This window comes from Pygocentrus nattereri, chromosome 2 (assembly GCF_015220715.1).
Source record: "Pygocentrus nattereri isolate fPygNat1 chromosome 2, fPygNat1.pri, whole genome shotgun sequence".
Classification (NCBI taxonomy): domain Eukaryota; kingdom Metazoa; phylum Chordata; class Actinopteri; order Characiformes; family Serrasalmidae; genus Pygocentrus; species Pygocentrus nattereri.
The window spans coordinates 7,403,274-7,418,379 of record NC_051212.1 but is presented as its reverse complement, the minus strand read 5'-3'; the positions used below and the strand labels follow the sequence as shown (position 1 = coordinate 7,418,379).

At 39.7% G+C, this 15,106-nt stretch overlaps 1 long non-coding RNA gene across 1 annotated transcript; it reads left to right on the top strand.

Moving 5' to 3' along the window:
* The first annotated feature begins 5,523 nt into the window (after nt 1-5,523).
* LOC108443947 lies at nt 5,524-12,411 on the top strand. The gene is made up of 3 exons (XR_001859196.2): nt 5,524-5,822; nt 6,347-6,442; nt 12,107-12,411. It is a non-coding gene; the product is annotated as an uncharacterized LOC108443947 (long non-coding RNA).
* Nucleotides 12,412-15,106: the final 2,695 nt, after the last annotated feature.

Sequence of the window (15,106 nt, the reverse complement as noted above, 5' to 3'; positions counted from 1 at the left end):
TGGAAGCACAAATCATCTAGTCTTGCAGGTACGAGATTCAGTTAACGTTGATATCAAACATGGGAATAGAGACAACTACTGATCTTGTGAGATTTTCAAACAGAACAGTGTCTAGAGTTTGAACAGAATAGAGCGAAAAACAGCTGTCTTGTAAAATTTTCTGACGACTTATTATCTCTTCTTCAGGGCTCAGATTCAGATCACGGTTGTGCTCTTCCTGCTTTTGTTATGTGGTGTGATGAGCACTTTCTTGACCTTAATGTGTCAAAAACTAAGGAATTAATCATTGATTTTAGGCAAAATAAAAATAGCTAGTGTCATACATGGATAAGAGGTACAAATTGTGGACACATAAGTATTTAGGGACAGTGTTCGATTCCCAGCGTAAACTTGATGCGAATACAGAGCTGGTTGTTAAGAAGGGTCAACAAAGAGCTCATTTATTGCGTAAGCTGAATTCGTTTCATGTTTGTCATACAGTGTTGTACAGTTTCTACCAGTCTTTCATTGAAAGTGTTTTAACTTTCTCGTTTATCTGTTGGTTCAATGGGCTGTCGGTGAGGGACAAGAATAGCCTGAAGGGCGTTGTAAAAATCTGTTCAAAGATAATTGGAGTCCGACAGAGAGACTTGGTCTCCCTGTGGGAGAAACAAGTGGCTCAGAAAGCAAGATCACCCAGCGTGATCATGTTTTGTCCAGTGAATTTACGGTAATGCCGTCAGGTCGGCATTATATTATGCCCTTCAGTAGAACAAATCGCTATTCCAAATCTTTTATTCCTTCTGCTATCAAGCTATTAAATGCAGATAACAGTCTTTTTAAATGATTGTTATATTTGGGTTTTTTTTTGGTGTATATATGTGTAGTCGTGAGTATGGACGAGAAGGCTACAAATGAATTGCCCTTTTTGGGACTAATAAAGTACTGTGACCTGTGAAAACATCCAGGGAGTGACGATTCTGTGGGCAAACCGGCTTTTGTTGATAAGAGAGGTCAGTAGAGAATGGCCAGATTTGTTTGAGTTTACAGGGAGTACTGAATACTTTACAACAGCAGTGATCAAAAAAGCATCTCTGAACTTTTGGGTGGATGGGCTACAACAGCAGAGACTGCATTGATTTCCAATTCTGTCTACCCAATTTGAATCTGAGAAGACAGCGGACACAGCCTCCCCAAAACTGGACAGTTTAAGGTGCTAAAAAAACAGGGTGACAGGGTGAGAATTTGGCCTAAACTTAACGAAACCATAATCTAAACCTTTTTTCTGGGTTGTTTCCTTGGCACACATTGGGCCCCCTAATACCAACTGAGGTATGTTTAAAGGACATGGCTTATCTGAGACTGGGTAGAGGCTGATGGGTCCACATTGATATGGTCCTTTCCAAAGGCCTCATGATACGTAATCCATTTTATCATGAGCGCCTCTCTGAAGAGCAGAATGAGAAAATGGACTTCGTACAGCCTCACAGGTGTCGCAGGCACATGCAAATGAGGACCGCAGGACCACAAGTGTGCCAAATAAAACAGGAGTGTCTGCAAGCCAGTGGGTGGGACTTCTCACCCACTCGGGTGATGAAATGGGTGATGAAGTATACATTGACAGCACATTGCAGTGCCCAGACTGGTGCTGTTCCAAAACCATTTGCAGACTCCCTTTTTGAAGCTCGTAGGAAGGGTCCTGAACAGCGATCAAAGGTCCAGAGATAATAATGTAGTGAATTAGATTGATCAGTTACGTTCCTGAACAACACAAACGTCCATGCAAGATTCACTACAAAAATTAATAAGATGATCCAGACTCCAGCTTCTTCTCAGTTTCCTGCTCTTCTCTTCATCAAGTGTGTCAGACGCTTTGCTGTGACCTGAGGAGGAAAAATATGTTTTTCCTTTTAGGGGAGGAAACTAGGTTTGGTTCTTATGTTCATTCAGACACATTTACCTATGACAGTTTACAAGTTTTGGTTGTGACACTAAATATCCCACAAGAATAATGACGATGATGCCATCATTGACTGATGTTAAGTATCACATTTAGCATTTCCCTACCAAGAAAGTTATGTTAGGCTTGAGGACCCAATTATCATTATAATTTGCGGGTTAAGGGGACAGCCGTGGGTATGCCAGTAGCTCCACGCATTGCAACATAACTGTAGCCACTCTAGGAAGATGTCCACAAAGCATCAACAGATCCTTTTCATGGACTAGATACACTGACGACATCCCTGAGCTCTGGAATGGCACAGTTGAGAAGCTCAATCAGTTTTGAGATTGTCAAAACGAGCAGCTCCTGTCTGAAATTTACTTTGGAGAACTCCAACTTTTCTGATCTTACGATCTTCATAACCCTGGTGAACGAGCAGAGAGCACGACTCGGCCTCTGAGGGTCAGAGATGAGCTGAACTGCCCCTCAGTGGATGTTTGAGTTGAAGGTCCTTTAGTTAAGAAAACAGTTATATAAAGAACCATGAGTGCTCTGAGAACCCTTTGCGTGATTAAAAGCTCTCTCACATACTGAAAGGGTTCTTTAGATCAATGAAGAATGCGCTGTAGGTGGTTCTACATAGAACCTTTTTAAAAAGGTTTTTATATAGCACAGGAAGGGTTCTTCTATTGTTACAAGCTTGACATCATAACAATAGAAAAGCCTGTTTGGATGCTACATAAAAACCTTTCTAAAAACGTTCCACCTACAGCCTGGTTCTGAAGAACCATTCTGTGATGGAAAGAACATAGAGGTCGGAAAACGAAGGTTTGGTTGGAAAATTAATGTTTAATGTAATTAATGTTTTTTATAAAACCACACAAATGTCTCAAATGAACCTCAGGGAAAAATATTAATTACAAGAAAAATGCTGAATATGGGCCCATAAATAAACTGCTGATGTTTGTTTGTGTGCACCTTGAACAACATAATGAAACCGGAATAATTTATTCTCAAATGATGTGCAATGACCCATTATTTCCTGCAGTTATATTTCCACACATTTTTAGTGTTGGGGGCTTTTTCTTGTTTTTAATGTATTGTAAGGACATGGGCATTTATTAAGTCATTACATATAAGGCAATATTCATTCATCTATGTTTTACTTCTGCAGTGGACTCTGCCCAGGCAGTCAGAGGCCCCTGGTTTGGTCAGGAACCCACCACAGTGTGTAATTTGCAAATTGTGGTTTTGATTACGCCTCCAGCTAAAAATGACAGATTATATGCATAAAACTAGGTAAACAAACGTAACTAGGTACTTCTGCAGGAATCACATACATGACCTACATACATATACCTGTATAGAGAGTAGAGATGTGCATTCTGACTAATCCTGATATTCAAGTATCCGTAAGAGTTTATAAGCAAATATGCTCACTTCTGCTGACTGTTTGCTCGAATTGTCCATGGCTCAGTCAGGATTGTGCAGTCGCCACCAGCCCAGTTACCGACCACTTTCTATGGTTCACATTTTCGCTGATTGTCCGAAGCCTGTAGTAAAATTGTAGCAAAAATTATCGCTATAGCTACACAAAAGTTTAGAAGTGCTACAGCTATTAGTTACAAAGATGTGTAGCTAGCTGCAAAAAGTAGTGCGCTACTTTGCTACTCCCCCATCCCTGTCAATAGCAAAGTAGATTCAAAGTAGAAAATCATTTTAAAAACCTATTAAAACATAAAATTGATGTTTCTTTGAATTGGTACTCTGTATATTTTCTCTACCTGTGACGAAATGTAAGGAGTACTCAATGATTTCAGTATATAAATACTGGCACTTCAAACAGTACGTAACTACCTGTGCACATCCATGTTACATAATAATAATCACGTAATACTGATGCAAATAAAAGGTAGAGAAGTTGGCTGCTAGGCTACTTGCCTCACTAAGCACTGCTGCACACAAAATTTTTTTATTTTTTTTGGTACAGCACAGAGTTGTTTGGCATATGTTCACTCTGTCCCCATCAAATCAAGTCAAATTTGTTTGTAACACTTTTTACAACTGTTGTCACAAAGCAGCTTCACAGAATTTCAGAAAATGAATGTAATAACCTCAGGTGAGCAAGCCGGGGGCAACAGTGGCAAGGAGAAACTCCCTCAGAGCCGAGGAAGAAACCTTGGGAGGAACCAAGGCTCACAAGGGCGGGACCCATCCTCCTCTGGTCAGACTACCTACAGATTATTATGCTACTAATATTAATAGCAGTAGTATTAGTAGTAGTAATATCTAGGGGTCCATGAATGAATTTGCACCGGTGCCTTTTCTTTTTGGCTGTGAATATATTTAAAGAAAGTCAGGGAAAAGGGTCGTGTTTGATTAACGCCCCCGTGGAGAACTTAATTCTAGTTTGAGACCCCTTGATGGTGCACAAAAACAATTCTTGTCATTTCAGAGTGTCCAACTGTGCACGGATCAGAGATTTTGCTGCAGAATATTAACTGGAGCATAAGAAAATATTAAATATAATATAATAAATATTATAAAAATAATATAAACATTAAAACACACAATATAAAATGGTCCTTTTGAGAAAGCCAGAAAAACATAGAAACATATCAGTCCAGAATGTCATACTGTGCACATACTATGTCATTAAGAAAGTACTTAATCACATAGTATGTGCACAGTATGACATTGCTGTGCTGTGGTATTCAATACTGTATTACTGATAACAACACAAAGACTGGATTAGATTCATTATAGATGACTTATAATGAACAGGTCATGTTGTACGTTAATTTAAGTCAGAACAGTCCTCCTAACAAACTGTCCACCCAAGCGGTTGGATAAAATGTACACTCCCAGCCACTTTATTAAGAAAGAGAGAAAATATCCAGTGAGCGGTCAGCTGTGTGGACGGAAATGCCTTGTTGATGTGAGAGGTCAGAGGAGAATGGTTCTATCTGGTTCCAGATGATAGAAAGGCAACAGTAACTCTAATAACCAACCAGAATCTCTGAGGAACGTTTCCAACACCTTGTTGAAAGTATGGCATGAAGAATTAAAGCAGTTCTGAAGGCAAAAGGGGGTCCAACCTTTTACTAGCAAGTGCTACGATGCCATATTTGAAAGCGTGTGCACTATTATGTGATGTAAATGACATCATCACTCGCTGTGCTGGTCTTAAAAGGTAAAAAACTTTATTTGATTTTAAACACTCACGTGTGAAATCTGGAGAGGCGTCTGACACTTTCTTCCATTCCAATGAAGCCTCTGGAGAGTTCATGTTTCTTCTTCTGCCAATGTAGTCTGTTTTAAATCCAGTCCAAATGCAAAAAAAGGTTTTAGGATCTGCAATAAAGTCCGACAGTGTCTTCAAGCTTAGCAGGTCTTTAGCAGCTCTTGCTCGTTCCTGCCATTGTTTTTTAGGCCTGTTTTGAAGAACGTAAGTCCTGAGTTGGAGCATGGACCAGATGGTCGTGATCAACTCCTGCAAATCTGGACATGCCCATCTGGCAAGGGCCACACTCACATTGCGCCCCCGCAATGTGGAACCAACCCTCGCGATATTTGCGAGGGCCTTTTTTCTCTTTGGCTGAAACTGTGGGCACTTCCACCCTGCAGAATCCAGCTCTTAGGTCTGGGTTTCTGGTGTCTGGTCGAGAGTAACAGTTATGTAACTAGTGTGCGTCTGATGCTGACTCTTCTCTCCAGCTTCTGTCTCTCCAGCTTCTGTCCCTGTTGTGTTTTATTGCTGCTGCTGTTCCTTTTTTCCATTTTTGCCTTCTCTGCTCGCTGGATCTTGTTTATTCACTGGTTTCACGTCGGAACTTCTCCTGCTAGCCACCCAGGGGCCTCCTCCCTTCTTCCCCCCACCCCTCGGCTGCAGCTGCGGTGGGTGAGTTTCTAAGTTTCTCACTAAGTCCTGTCGATTAGTCTGAGGCACTGGGCTGTTTTCACTTTCCTGAACTCAGATTGCTGGGTTGGGGTTGTTGGTCTGGCAAACGTGCTTTGGTGGTCTTAGCGGTAGTGCAGTGTATGCAGTGGTGGTCTATCAATTTCACTGTAGCAACCGGCACTTCTTCTTCTCCGGCCTCTGTTTAATATTTCCAATGTGTTAAATTCAGTAAATAAACAGTAACTGTGTACTAAAGTGTACAGAAGTGCTTCTCTGCAGATTTTCACACAGAAAATCAACACCACGTTATTAGACCAGGGGCACGTGTGCAAACCTTTGCAATTGATTACAGTTTGGTGATGATATGATCCGTCACTGCCACTAAACTGAAAAGAAAACTTTTTTTTCTAGTAAAATAAACTAATCCGTCCTCTCGAATGAGACCCTGACAGAGGGGGCAAGGCTCTGATTATGAAATTTTTTTTTTTCTTGTGTGGACCAACATGTGTTTCTTTACTCTGCAGGAAACAAGAAAGATGACCTGTGTGTTGTGAGAAAAGCAGGAGAGAAGAGGGAAAGGAGGAGGAGCCACAGTTTGGATGAGTTCATTGATTTCAGCGGTGAGCCTCAAATTAACTACTTCTGTTTCTCTACATGAGATATGGTCTGTTGTGAAGAAGGAAAACTCTTCAGAATCAATAAGTGTGTTTAACATGCACTCAGTGATCCGATCATAGTCGGATTTCCGCAGGTATCTGATTATTCAATTGGTCATGTAAACACTTTTACTCTGATCCAGAAATCTGATAAAGAGGCAGGATTTTAGCTCAGTAATCAGATTTCTCAGCGCTGTGAACTCTTACTCTGATTTCTTAGATCAGACTGAGGTCTAGAAACCAATTAATAAATCTGATAAAGAGGCTGGATTTTAGCTCAGTAATCAGATTTCTCAGCACTGTGGACTCTTACTCTGATTTCTTAGATCAGACTGAGGTCTAGAAACCAATTAATAAATCTGATAAAGAGGCTGGATTTTAGCTCAGTAATCAGATTTCTCAGTGCTGTGAACTCTTACTCTGATTTCTTAGATCAGACTGAGGTCTAGAAACCCGATTAATAAATCTGATAAATAGGCTGGATTTTAGCTCAGTAATCAGATTTCTCAGCGCTGTGGACTCTTACTCTGATTTCTTAGATCAGACTGAGGTCTAGAAACCCGATTAATAAATCTGATAAAGAGGCTGGATTTTAGCTCAGTAATCAGATTTCTCAGCGCTGTGAACTCTTACTCTGATTTCTTAGATCAGACTGAGGTCTAGAAACCCGATTAATAAATCTGATAAAGAGGCTGGATTTTAGCTCAGTAATCAGATTTTTCAGCGCTGTGGACTCTTACTCTGATTTCTTAGATCAGACTGAGGTCTAGAAACCCGATTAATAAATCTGATAAAGAGGCTGGATTTTAGCTCAGTAATCAGATTTCTCAGCGCTGTGAACTCTTACTCTGATTTCTTAGATCAGACTGAGGTCTAGAAACCCGATTAATAAATCTGATAAAGAGGCTGGATTTTAGCTCAGTAATCAGATTTCTCAGCGCTGTGAACTCTTACTCTGATTTCTTAGATCAGACTGAGGTCTAGAAACCCGATTAATAAATCTGATAAAGAGGCTGGATTTTAGCTCAGTAATCAGATTTTTCAGCGCTGTGGACTCTTACTCTGATTTCTTAGATCAGACTGAGGTCTAGAAACCCGATTAATAAATCTGATAAAGAGGCTGGATTTTAGCTCAGTAATCAGATTTCTCAGCGCTGTGAACTCTTACTCTGATTTCTTAGATCAGACTGAGGTCTAGAAACCCGATTAATAAATCTGATAAAGAGGCTGGATTTTAGCTCAGTAATCAGATTTCTCAGCGCTGTGAACTCTTACTCTGATTTCTTAGATCAGACTGAGGTCTAGAAACCCGATTAATAAATCTGATAAAGAGGCTGGATTTTAGCTCAGTAATCAGATTTCTCAGCGCTGTGGACTCTTACTCTGATTTCTTAGATCAGACTGAGGTCTAGAAACCCGATTAATAAATCTGATAAAGAGGCTGGATTTTAGCTCAGTAATCAGATTTCTCAGTGCTGTGAACTCTTACTCTGATTTCTTAGATCAGACTGAGGTCTAGAAACCCGATTAATAAATCTGATAAAGAGGCTGGATTTTAGCTCAGTAATCAGATTTTTCAGCGCTGTGGACTCTTACTCTGATTTCTTAGATCAGACTGAGGTCTAGAAACCCGATTAATAAATCTGATAAAGAGGCTGGATTTTAGCTCAGTAATCAGATTTCTCAGCGCTGTGAACTCTTACTCTGATTTCTTAGATCAGACTGAGGTCTAGAAACCCGATTAATAAATCTGATAAAGAGGCTGGATTTTAGCTCAGTAATCAGATTTCTCAGCGCTGTGAACTCTTACTCTGATTTCTTAGATCAGACTGAGGTCTAGAAACCCGATTAATAAATCTGATAAAGAGGCTGGATTTTAGCTCAGTAATCAGATTTCTCAGCACTGTGGACTCTTACTCTGATTTCTTAGATCAGACTGAGGTCTAGAAACCCGATTAATAAATCTGATAAAGAGGCTGGATTTTAGCTCAGTAATCAGATTTCTCAGTGCTGTGAACTCTTACTCTGATTTCTTAGATCAGACTGAGGTCTAGAAACCCGATTAATAAATCTGATAAAGAGGCTGGATTTTAGCTCAGTAATCAGATTTCTCAGTGCTGTGAACTCTTACTCTGATTTCTTAGATCAGACAGAGGTCTAGAAACCTGATTAATAAATCTGATAAAGAGGCTGGATTTTAGCTCAGTAATCAGATTTCTTAGTGCTGTGAACTCTTACTCTGAGTTCTTAGATCAGACTGAGGTCTAGAAACCCGATTAATAAATCTGATAAAGAGGCTGGATTTTAGCTCAGTAATCAGATTTCTCAGTGCTGTGAACTCTTACTCTGATTTCTTAGACCAGACTGAGGTCTAGAAACCTGATTAATAAATCTGATAAAGAGGCTGGATTTTAGCTCAGTAATCAGATTTCTCAGTGCTGTGAACTCTTACTCTGATTTCTTAGATCAGACTGAGGTCTAGAAACCCGATTAATAAATCGGATAAAGAGGCTGGATTTTAGCTCAGTAATCAGATTTCTCAGTGCTGTGAACTCTTACTCTGATTTCTTAGATCAGACTGAGGTCTAGAAACCCGATTAATAAATCTGATAAAGAGGCTGGATTTTAGCTCAGTAATCAGATTTCTCAGTGCTGTGAACTCTTACTCTGATTTCTTAGATCAGACAGAGGTCTAGAAACCTGATTAATAAATCTGATAAAGAGGCTGGATTTTAGCTCAGTAATCAGATTTCTTAGTGCTGTGAACTCTTACTCTGAGTTCTTAGATCAGACTGAGGTCTAGAAACCCGATTAATAAATCTGATAAAGAGGCTGGATTTCAGCTCAGTAATCAGATTTCTCAGTGCTGTGAACTTTTACTCTGATTTCTTTCCGAATTCTCAGTCTGCGCATGCATGAGTTCAGACTGCGGTACCGGAAATAAGTGAGCAGCAAATCCATGAGACACGGCGAAACACTTTTGGAGCAGCATTGAAACCAAACACAAAATAGAGGATTTAAGTAATCTTCATCTTCTAGATAATGTAAAAAATCTGCTTCATTAAATTTGAGGTTTATGTTGCGTTTACGTCACGTCTTCTTCTGTGAGTTTATTGACTCATGTAGAGCCCAGAGTTTCCCCATCATCTGATGACTCAAGTGCATGTAAACGTGTTTATTCTCAGTGGTGTACGCGGGGAGACGAAAGCTCTGTAGACACTCTGTGGATTAAACATGAACAACTTTATTTCAAATTAACAAGATAGTGCTAAAGCCCTGTGAGAGTCCCGAAGGCCGAATGTGGGATCTCTCCTTCTAAAAGCGGCCTCTGCCTTATATATGGTGAATGGCCGCAGACACACACACACACACACACACACACACATCCATCCAAACGCTCCCATAAGGAAAAATCTGGAAAAGCTTATTCTAATGCATTTAGGTACCCCCGGCAAACACTGTTCTCATAGCATTGGCATGCTTATTCTATACCTTAGCTCCCTCTCTTGAGGGAGGGGGCGAGAGAGGCCCTCAACAGAGCACACACACATTAACAGAGGATAAGAGAGCCTAAGAACAGATATAAAAATATAAAGAAAAACATGAATATAACAAAACAAATCCAAGATGAGTGTAAAGACACCTCAGGTGTTAATCGGATTAGACAAAATCTGATTTTCTGCAGCTCTCAGATTATTAAGTGCACGTAAACACACTCTGTGCTTTGGAGAACATTTCTGCAAATACTTGAGTTTCTGCTCTTTATAAAACGAATTTCAATGACTGATTGCTGTTTACCGTGTGGAGTACAGCTGCTCATAGATCCGCAAATCTGAATTTTGAAAAAAGTGAATTTTGCTGAAGTGGGCCACTTCCAGTCGTTTCACCTTCATCACTTTTTAAGGACCACCTTACAGAAAAGGCATGTGTTATCACATGTGACAGATTGTGTTTATAAAAGCCTCTGGATCTCCTTTAAATGAGGCGGAGAACCTTCATTAGGCAGCATTTCTGTTGCTAATAGTAAACATGTTTGTTGATGTGTAAATAAATAATGAACGCTACAAAAACAGCAACATTAAACATGATTTGAGATCAATTTCTCCCTTCTCTGATATACGTTCACGTCCCGTTTGCCTCATATTTTGGGGCATCATTTCACTTATTGTTCCTTTTCATGCTGGTTTTGAAATGGAAGATGATGATGATGATGATGATGATGATGATGATAGAAAATGCTCCTCCCTCTGAAGTGACATCACAAACCCTAACAATTTACCAACCCACTATCATAAACAGATGAAGATGTATAGAATCAAGCCTAAGCATCCCACTTTATCCGTATCCACTCAGTTTTTCTCCATGTGTGAGGTTTATGAATTCTTTGTTATTAGTTTATTAAGGGTTATTAGTCGTGTCATAAACACTTTAAACATAATTAGAAACAGAGGAGAACATAACTGAGCTGTATTTTACTTTTTTTACCATCGGTCAGCATAACACACGTAGCTTCATCAGACATTTATTAATAATTTAGCACCATTTAACCACCAACAGTTTGTCTGGCTGGTCTGAGATCAGCTGTGGTCTACGATACCATATGAAATTATAACATGCACACAAGGTATTAGCAATATTGTTTACCATGACATTTTCATTATCCTATGTATTGTGCATAAGACGTTGAGGTGTCTTTACTCTCTTCTTGCCATATTCATGTTTTTTTTAATATTTTTTTATCTGTCATTTTTACATAAAGTCAGATTCTCTGTTTTCGTGTGTGCTCTGTTGAGGGCCTCACTCGCCCCCCCCCCCTCAAGAGAGGGAGCGAATGTATAGAATAGCATGCCGGGGGTACCTGATTGCATTAGAATAAGCCTTTCCAGATGTTTTCTTATGGGGATGTATGGATGTGCGTCTGTCTCTAATCATCTTATGTATGTGCGGTCATTCACCATATATAAACCAGAGCCAACTCGGACACACAAAGAGATCCCACATTCGGCCTTCGGGACTCTCACAGGGCTTTAGCGCTATCTTTTAATTTGAAATAAAGTTGTTCATGTTTATATCTAGATAGTGTCTACAGAGCTTTCGTCTCCCCACCTACACAACTGAGAATAAACAACGTTTTGTTGTGTATTTTATATTAAGTAGCCAACCTCAACCTCCAAAAATCACACTAGTACCACCCTTGTGTCCAGCATTGTATCAATATTTGATAACAGACAGCATGCTGACACTGTCAAGGTAAACAAGACTGCTGGCGGATATAGTAACTTCATTTGGTCATGTATATTATTATCTGACCAATGAAACATATCAGTGAACAGAGTTTCATGATTTAGTAACAAAGCGGATGAAGCTGAGAAGTTTAATGCTGACTGATGGAAGAACAAAGTACGATCAGTAAGATCGAAGGATTAACAGCACAGGTTAATGTGGGCTCTATATCTGGGCTTCATTGACAGGTCACTGTTTAGTAATCATTTTAAAGTGTTTATAACCAAATTTAGAACCATTAATAAACTAATTGTAAACCAGTCATAAACGCTTTATGAAAGGTAGTCCTATTGTAAGGTGGTATAGTCAGATGTTTATGATGTGCACCATATTTTTCCTTCTCAGCCAACAGGAAAGAGGCTGACAAGTGTGACGTGAGGAAGGAAGACAGGCGGGAGAAAAGAAACAGCCTCAGTTTGGATCGACTGCATTCTTGCATGAATTATTTACCTGAGCGAGGGATGACCATGTCCAGTCCTGAGGACTTGAAGCTTTCTATCTGAGATCTTTGGTCTTTCACTCATGACTGCACTTTGTAAATCCAGTCATGATGCCATCTCCTTGTTGTTTCCCCATGTGGAAATTTTCTGAAACAGGTGTTTTTTGATCATTCCATTTACAAAAACCAATAAAGTTTATATGGTAAAATATTGAATGTCTCTGCTTTGTGCTGTTTTCAATTGAATGCATGTAAAAAGTAGTTTACAGATCAGAGCTTTGTCTTATTTGCTTTCTACCTACTGTGAAGTTTTTTGGAATTGGTTTCATATTTTTCTATTTTTTATGAACAAAGTGCGTGTTTGTTTAGTAATTATCCATTTAAAAAACTGAAATGAATAAAAATGTAAAATTAACCTGCAAGTGATGGGATGTAGGGCAACTTCAGCCTGTTTGTCCTCCAAATCCTGCCTCTCTTTTTACTGTACCTGAGGCAAACACAAACTACAAACTTATTTCTTTAACCCTTGAATTCTGATCTCTGTCCAGCAGGGATTTTACACATATTTTATGGGATATAAATACTAAACACTCCATCTTGGAGTAAATATATAGCAACAAATTTGTTCAAGAAATCCAAGTGTCACGTTTGGCTCCTCCCATGGTTTGCTCCTCCCACTACTGGCTCCTCCCACTACTCCATGTGCTTTTTCTGTTTACTTTTTAATCGTCAACCTGCCCCTTTGTTTTGATCTTCCATGTGTGTCTGTTTTGGTTCAGTCCAGCCCCTTTGTTTTCCGCCTGTCCCTCGTTATCCCCGTGTTTGGCCTTTGTTTTGGTTGATCTTTGTACTGTTTGATTGTTCTGTTGGAAGTGTTTGGATGTTTGATGCATGTACTGTTCGTAAGTTTGATCGCACCGATTGTTTGTTTGAGATATTGTTCATTGTTTGATTCTTCTTTGTTTGTCATGTCTGCCCCCCGATCAATCTGTGTTGGCTCAATGACCCTGGACTGTTTTGACCCTGATTTTGGATTTGCCCATAATAAATCACGCGTCTGCCTCTGCCTCGTTCCACGTTACACTAAGACCACTTTCCTAATGCTGCATAAATTTGTAGCACGGTCTCAGATTTGAAATGATCCCATAAACATAACACGAGGGTTACAGTAAAAATCTTTATCAGTATCAGATGACTCTAAATATTAGCAAAATGTAAAGTCATCATGCAGATTAGGGTCTTTTGAGGCGCATGGGCACAAGAGTCTATGGAGGGACCCCCACAATCCAGTAGTCCAACATAATAAAAATAAATAATAAATTAATTTTGCATGCCTATTACTACTTGTTTTTATGTTGCACCTTCATGCCGAAGCAAATTCCTAGTCTGTGAATCCTGTTCATTGACAATGGCAATAAAACTTCTTCTGATTCTGATTCTTCTGAAAAAATAATAACCTATAAAGTGAGATTTAACAGTACTTGACATTCATATATCAAAGTTATGGCCACTGTGAGCAATACTGGACAATTGTTTATATATTTGTTTATTTATTTTTATGTTTTTGAAACTAAAGTCCTGTTGTCTCTACACTGTAACAGTTTTATGAGATTGTTTTTGTATGAGAATTAAATCAAAACAAATTCTTCTCTTTTACTTTCAAGAACCAGTCTAACACACACAGAAGGGTAAACTCTAGCATCCCATCTGAAAGGCAGCAGCTAAATTACTAATAAAATATAGGCTGGAATGGCCTCTGGGCACTGGCTCTAAAGGCCGGTCAGTAATCCATAGAGAACGCCCTGCACATAGAGAACGCTCCTGATCAGTCTTTTGAATGGCAATCGCTGACAGCAAGAGGATAGTGGACAACTGCTGGCCCACTAATGGCAAAGCTTGTGGTCCACTGGCGTTTTGCACAGCATTTTCCAAGCGGCCCACCGGTGATTAAGTAAAAACAGACAATTCCACATATCATCTCTCATTTTCCATTTACAGTCCAGTTTACTTATTTTTCCTTCCTTCCCTTCTTTAGTTATACTGTATAAATTAGTTTAGTAAGTCATTTTAATCCTACACAGACTCAGCAACAGCATTTACTATAAAAGTTTAGTTTTCAAAATAAAAGTCACGGTGCATTTCAAATCTGTTTGAGGAGATTGAAAACTAGTAAGAGCTTTGTTTGCAGGACAGTAATCTGGCTCATCCGAGGGTGGACCAGCAGTGGGAAAACGTGCTGAACTTATCAAACCAGCGGACCGATATATGCTCACCATCAAGGATGGGACACCTTACAGCCTTGCTGTGCTTGTGTACACACACAATTGTGGACTGAAGGTCTGCAGGTTCACCATTTGAGACTGGACTTTAAATAACAGACCAGCAGAAGCCACACTGTCATATTCCAAAATGTGACCAAATGTGCTGGATTTCCCGAAGGTGACTGCACTGACAGCTGCAGGACAAGAAATACCAGAAGAAAGAAAAGACAAGAAAGAAAAAATGAATAAGGACCCACCTGCAGCCTTCAACAGCTGAAGGAAAAGAGGGACAGAGCAGGAAAGTAAGGAAGACAGGATCGGTTTCTGTGGTGAGTCTTACGTGACCTTTGTTTGCGGGATGACAGCTCTCAGCTTTTATCTGCTCCGAGACACAAATCCTACATGAAATGCTAAAGACAGTGGCTGATGAGGAGAGAGATGGGGTGCTGATGTGTGGAGAATCTGAATCTAAAGAGAAAGTAAGGAGGACTCAACAGAGCCTTGTTTGGTTTCTAGAGGTCTGAGCTTCAGCTGGATCACTGTGATGGACCCTGGGGTCCCTCAGAGAAACAGCTGTTTGTAGAGACGCATTATCTGAATGTATTCAGCACCGATTGAAGAAGGATACATGAAGAAGTGAAGACT